This window comes from Orycteropus afer, unplaced genomic scaffold (genome assembly GCF_000298275.1).
Source record: "Orycteropus afer afer isolate SDZICR_OR568_19922 unplaced genomic scaffold, OryAfe1.0 scaffold00897, whole genome shotgun sequence".
NCBI classification, from domain to species: domain Eukaryota; kingdom Metazoa; phylum Chordata; class Mammalia; order Tubulidentata; family Orycteropodidae; genus Orycteropus; species Orycteropus afer.
In genome coordinates, this window is record NW_006922484.1 from 543,286 (window position 1) to 549,275 (window position 5,990).

Genomic DNA, 5,990 nt, shown 5'->3' on the forward strand with positions numbered 1-5,990 from the left:
GGGAAAGAGGTCTGAAATCTGATTTCTACAATGATCATGTCTCTCAATCTTTATTTCTCAACTTTTTGAAACCAATGTTCCCTTTGAGAAATATAAAAGTCTCACTAGAACTTTATAGTGGACTTACCTCACAGAGAACTAGACCCTGGACCCTTAGAAAGACTTATCACAGCACATTGAGATTTTCCAAGTACTGTGTGCCCAACAGCAAAAAAGATTTTGTAGATCAAAACTTTCAGAAGTTTGTATCTAAAGACAATAAGTATATTTTATTCTCTAAATAAGTTGATTATGAATATAAATATGCTTTGCTTTTTTCCATGTGCTTTCTTCAAATGACACATGTTTTTCACACTCCCACTTTAAAAATTACTGATATAAGTCTTCTATCTAGCTCTCACAGCTATGCTCTAGGGATTTTCTAAACACAGAAAAGGATCCAACCAAAATCCTCAGAGATCACTCTGTATATGTATAAGAGGAAATTCACTAATATTTATTGTGTACCTGCTGTGAACCAGACATGAAAATAAGTAATTCCACACACATTTCCCATTTAATCTTCACAACAATCTATTTTATAGGTGACAAAACTGAAGCTCAGAAATATGAAGTTATTTGTTTCAGGCTAAAACCAAACTTGTCACCTAGTCACTTTTGACTCATAGTGACCCCATAGGACAGAGTAGAACTGCTCCATAGGGTTTCCAAGCCTATAATCTTTATGGAAACAGATTGCCACATTTTCTCCCGTGGAGTGACTGGTGGGTTTGAATGGCCAACCTCTCAGCAGCAGAGCACTTAACTACTGTGCCACCAGAACTTCTGTTTCAGGTTAGATAGCCAGTAATTGAGTCACAATATGATCTTAGGTTTGCCCAAATATCCTGACTCTTTCCACCAGCAAAATACTGCACCAACTGCAAAAATGATATCTAAATTAGTCATCCTTCTTAAATGATTAAAAATCCAATGATTAATTCAAACTCTAATATCCTAGTTCATGGATGGACTAATTAATTCTTTTTAAAGATATGTGATTTTTCCTTCCTCTAATTTGTAGAGAAAATATCTACACTTCTAGAATACATCCAAACCATTGTGTTTCTGATGTCAACCAGGGTTATCTGAAGTTATTAATCAATTCAGGATATAACAGAGTTTTCAGTCCCAGCTGCTCTTCTTTAGCTCTGGTTGTGAGAGATTAAATGAAGGACACAATGCTTGTAGGGGTCATACTGGCAGGGGCAATCTTTGTGAGACCTTAGTTGATAAACAGAACAATGAAAAGACAATGCAAAGCAAAGTTCCCAATGGCCTATAAAGGCTGTCACCTGGAGAGTGAGAACTTTCCTTATCAGCTCTCTTTCCCTATTTTATTTCCTTTTCTCCTCTCAAGATGACAATTTCACATTTGGCCCTATCATCAAAGAAAACAGGAGAGATAAATATGATAAACATGTTCACTTAGACACGTTAATGGTAAAGGATAAAAGGAAAGTAGTATTTCATTAACAGTGGTGTGCTGGTGGTATTAGTTAGGAGCAGGTATTGAGAAGGACAATGTCCATAAAATCATGGAATGTTAGAGCTGGAAGGAAGTTTAAGGACCATCCAGTTCAAATTGTATTGTTACTAGTGAGGAAAATGAAACCCCAAAAAGGGGAGGAGCTTATTCTGGAAACACAAAGAGTTAGTATTCAAACAGGTAATAGAAGCCACATCTGTTAGCACATAATCCAGTATTCTTTACCATATGTCCTACCTCCAACCCACAATAGGTTTGAACCATTCAGCTAACTCTTTTTAAATATTGTCCCAGTACTCCTATCCACAGATGGTTTAGGTTCATAAGTAAAGCTCCAAGAAGGTCTCTGGCTCTGATAGAAGTCTACCCTAATATATGGTGGATAATTCAGAGTAGGTGCAGGGACAAGATGAGAGTTGAGATGAGATCTTATGAGAGGAATCAAATATCAACTTCTGAGATGGTTGTCAGTGAGAAAAGTTTGACAGAGTTTTGGTCAGGAACATCCTTAAAGCCACATATTGAAAATGAATCTTGTTAAGTCAGAACTGATGGCAGATTTTTCTGCTCTGTGCTGGTCATTCTCTTCAGAGATTAGCTCCAGTCAGCCGACTTCGCTTTCAAAAGAAGAGGCATCCCTTCCCACCGTCATGACCCTTGGACTAGGCAATGTGTACCTTGGACAGAGTGTCCCAAACTGGAGGCACCAAGAAGCATTTACTTTTGTTAGACTGGTATTAGAGGCATAGGAAATTCTACTTTAACTCTAGCTGAGTGGTTCACATCTCCAGAGCTAGAGGTTTAAGTGTAACCCTGAGGATGTGGTATTTTCACAGGTTATAATTTTGTTTGACCCTTATTGTATCTGTGGCCCTAGTTAGCTGAGTTGGTTATGCAACATCAATGAAGTTAAGTCTTAGGCTTCATTCCCACATCAAAAAACAAACCAAACTCACTGCTGCTGAATTGGATCCAACTCATAGCAACCCCTCTTTGGGTTTCCAAGGTGGTATCACTGCAGAAGTAGACTGTCCAACCTTCCTTCTGAGGAGTGGCTGGTGGGTTTGTACTTCCAGACTTCTGGCTAGCAGTCAAATGCCTTAGGCACTATGCCACCAAAGCTCAAATTGGTTGTTTTAATATGTTCAACTTTGTTCTATAATTAGAGAAAAGAAATTTAGGACATAACCCTTGACTTCACACAGTTGACACCCAAGTGTAGAGAAATCCATAAATTGTTAGAGTTATAATAAGGCAGAATATTTGTTTAGTTAAAAATATTCACCGAATAACTACTATGTTCCAGGAATTCTGCTATATTATGATATATTAGTTAGAAAGAGAGACATAAATGGAAACATTAATGTAATGAAGTAAATATAGTGTTAAAATAATTGCCAAGGTGATATGAGTGCCCAGATAAACATTTTTATTGCATAACTTAGGTAGCATGTTAGAGAATAGATTTTAAGGACGTAATCCTCAAGGCAAGTAGTTCGGTTACTAAGTGTTTTAATAATCCAGGGAAGGGAAGATGGCAATATAGAAGCTGATATAAGAGAACTATAACTGAGAGAAAGAGAGAATTTTTGGGTTGTTTGGATTAAAGAGAAGGAGTCCAGAATTCTGGCACTTGTACTGGATAGATGGCGGTGGATAAATAAAAGTCATGGAGTATTATAAGTTTCTTGCTGTTGTTAGTTGTTGTTGAGTCAATTTCAACTCATGGCAACCCCATGTATGTAGAGTAAAACTGATCCATAGAGTTTTCAAGGCTGTGATCTTCCATTAGTAGAAAAAGGCCTGTCTTCCAAAGTGTCTCTGAGTCAGTTTGAACTATCAACTTTTCAGTTAGTATTCGAGTTTCTTACTGTTTGCAATAACCAGGGAAACCTATTATTTTTGGTTTTTGTCATATTCATTTTGAGATTCCCTGGGGACATTCAAATGGGAAATCTCAGCTCTAAGTTGGACATAAAGGTTTAGTATCCGGACAGAGGTCAAGTCTGGAAATATAGATGCAAGAATCATCAGGATATGGCTGGTAATTGAAGCCATGAAAGTTGATGATATTACTTAGAAAGAGTATGCTGAATATGAAGAGAAGATACAGCCATAGAGAAGAATCAACATTTAAAGAACAAGCAAAAAAAAAAAAAAAAACAACCACAAAACAGACTCAGAATAAATGAATAGATAGTAAAGAGGAGAACTAGGAAAGAATTGTGCTTTGGAAGCCTAGAGAAGAGAGTATTTCAAAAAGATAGAAGTGGTTAGACTATTTCCAAGGTAGCAGAGAAGTTCTGCATGATTTAGCAACATGATGGTCATACGTGATCTTTGCAGAGCAGTTTCAGTGATGCTGTTGTGGGTATTTATATTACCTTGAAGTGCAGACAAGAATGGACGTAAATTGAGGAAAAGGAAGCCATCAGTGTAAACAGCTCTTGTGGTAATTTTATTTAAGAATAGAACGGAAGTGACAAAGAACTAGAATAAAGTGCATATAGAAGAATTATTGGGGGGGAGGGTGTTAGAGAGACTTGATGACATAGATATAGCTGAGAGTGGAGGAAAATAAATTATCTAGGAGTGAAAGGGAACAATTAATGAAAGAGGATCCCGAGAGAGAGAAAAAGAGAAGGGATTAAGAGTATGGGAATTCATCTTGAGCACCTGGAAGGACAGCTATGTTGGAAAATAAGAATTCAGACATATGTTACTGGGACAGGCAGTGGATGAAGTTGAGTTGCTACTCATCCAAAAACCTCAATTTTCTCTGTAAGGTAAAACTTTCTGCTGAGAAATGTGGGGGAAGGGAGAGCAGGAAATAGGAGGAAGCTTTAGTAAAACTGAAAGTGCAGAATATTTACCATGGAATTAGAAGAAGATGCCAAGCAGAGGTTTGCAAAAAGAGGATGGAGCAAAAAAACTCAGGCTGGAAATCATAAATTTGTAGTTGTGCCAATACAAAAGATCTTAGTATTTTTAATAGTATCTTCCAATAGTTCAGGTAGTAAGAAATAAAGAAGATTGTGGAACTGATCTGAAGTTTTGCCAGGCTGGTGCAGCAAAAGAATGAATGGGGTACAAAGAAGTTGAGAATTCTTGTCTGAGAGTGATCAGTTTTACCAACTATTTTATCTAGGCAAGGAAATGAGATGAAGGAGGGTTGCTGAGTTAGACCAGACAAAAATGAAGAGATCTAGACATGTAAGGTCTCTAAGAGTGTACAGTGCAAGTTAGTATTGTGCACTTTGCAGTGGAGCCCGGCAATCATATGGCTAGAGAAAGAAAACTATTTGACACAACAGGAATTGTTGAAGAGTACAAATTTGCAAAGTATTGGAAAAAGAGAGAGGTGGATTGGTTCACATTGTCAGGAGAAGTGAATGTGCAGTTAGCAAATGCATGTGACAAGACTTTGGAAAAGTGCAATATTGTGATATCTTTTTGTAACATTCACATGTTTTATAAATGAAATTATCTTTGACTCCTCAGTCAAGCAGTCTCCAAAACTGATCAATTTAATATCTTATTTTATGTGAAATTCTAATATTCCTGCCATACCAGATTCAGATTTTATTTTTACCAACATGACTATTCTGATTTGCATTGGACTTTCCAATTTTAGCACTGGAAATCCCAAATATTCAGAAACCCTTAGTCCTGGGCAAACCTGACAATTCCAGACTTCCAGCTGATTAGTACTCTCCATAGCTGGTCTCTCATCTTTCCAATCCATCTTCTACACCATTGCCCGTGACTTTTCTAAAGCACAGATATGGTTATAGTACATCTCTTCTTAAAATCCTCTAATAATTTCCCATGAAGTGCATATAGAACCCTCTATTGTTTGATACCATCTACATTTTAGTCTCCTTTCCATTTCACTACATTCTCCCATTCTCGCCTACCATTCTACCTTCCCCAATATTCTACCCTGTACTCCAGCTGGGCTAGAATACTTATTATTCCTTTCTATAGATCATTAATTTTTATACAACAAGATCTTTTGAATGTCATTTATTCAGCCCTGAAAGCCCCTTTTCCTATTTTGTTCTCCTTGCACCCTGACTACCTCTAAAACTGCTTATTGAAAATAGATGTATCCTCCAAGTTGCACCTCCAATTCTACATCTCTGTACAAACATTGCTTTTATTTCACAAGACTTTTTTGTTATCTCTTTCATGGCACATTTTTCCAAGTTACTATGATTAGTTATTCTTATGTCTATCTCTCCTAAAAACAAAACAAAACAAAGCAAAAACACCTCACTGCCTTAGAGTAAATTTCGACTCATGGTGACCTCTCCTAGGGTTTCCGAGGCAGTATCTCTACAGAAGTAAATTGCCCAATCTTCCTTCTGAGGAATGGCTGGTGGGTTTTAACTACCAGCCTTCTAGTTAGCAGTCAAATGCCTTAGGCACTATGCCCCCAGAGCTCCTAAGTGACTATAAA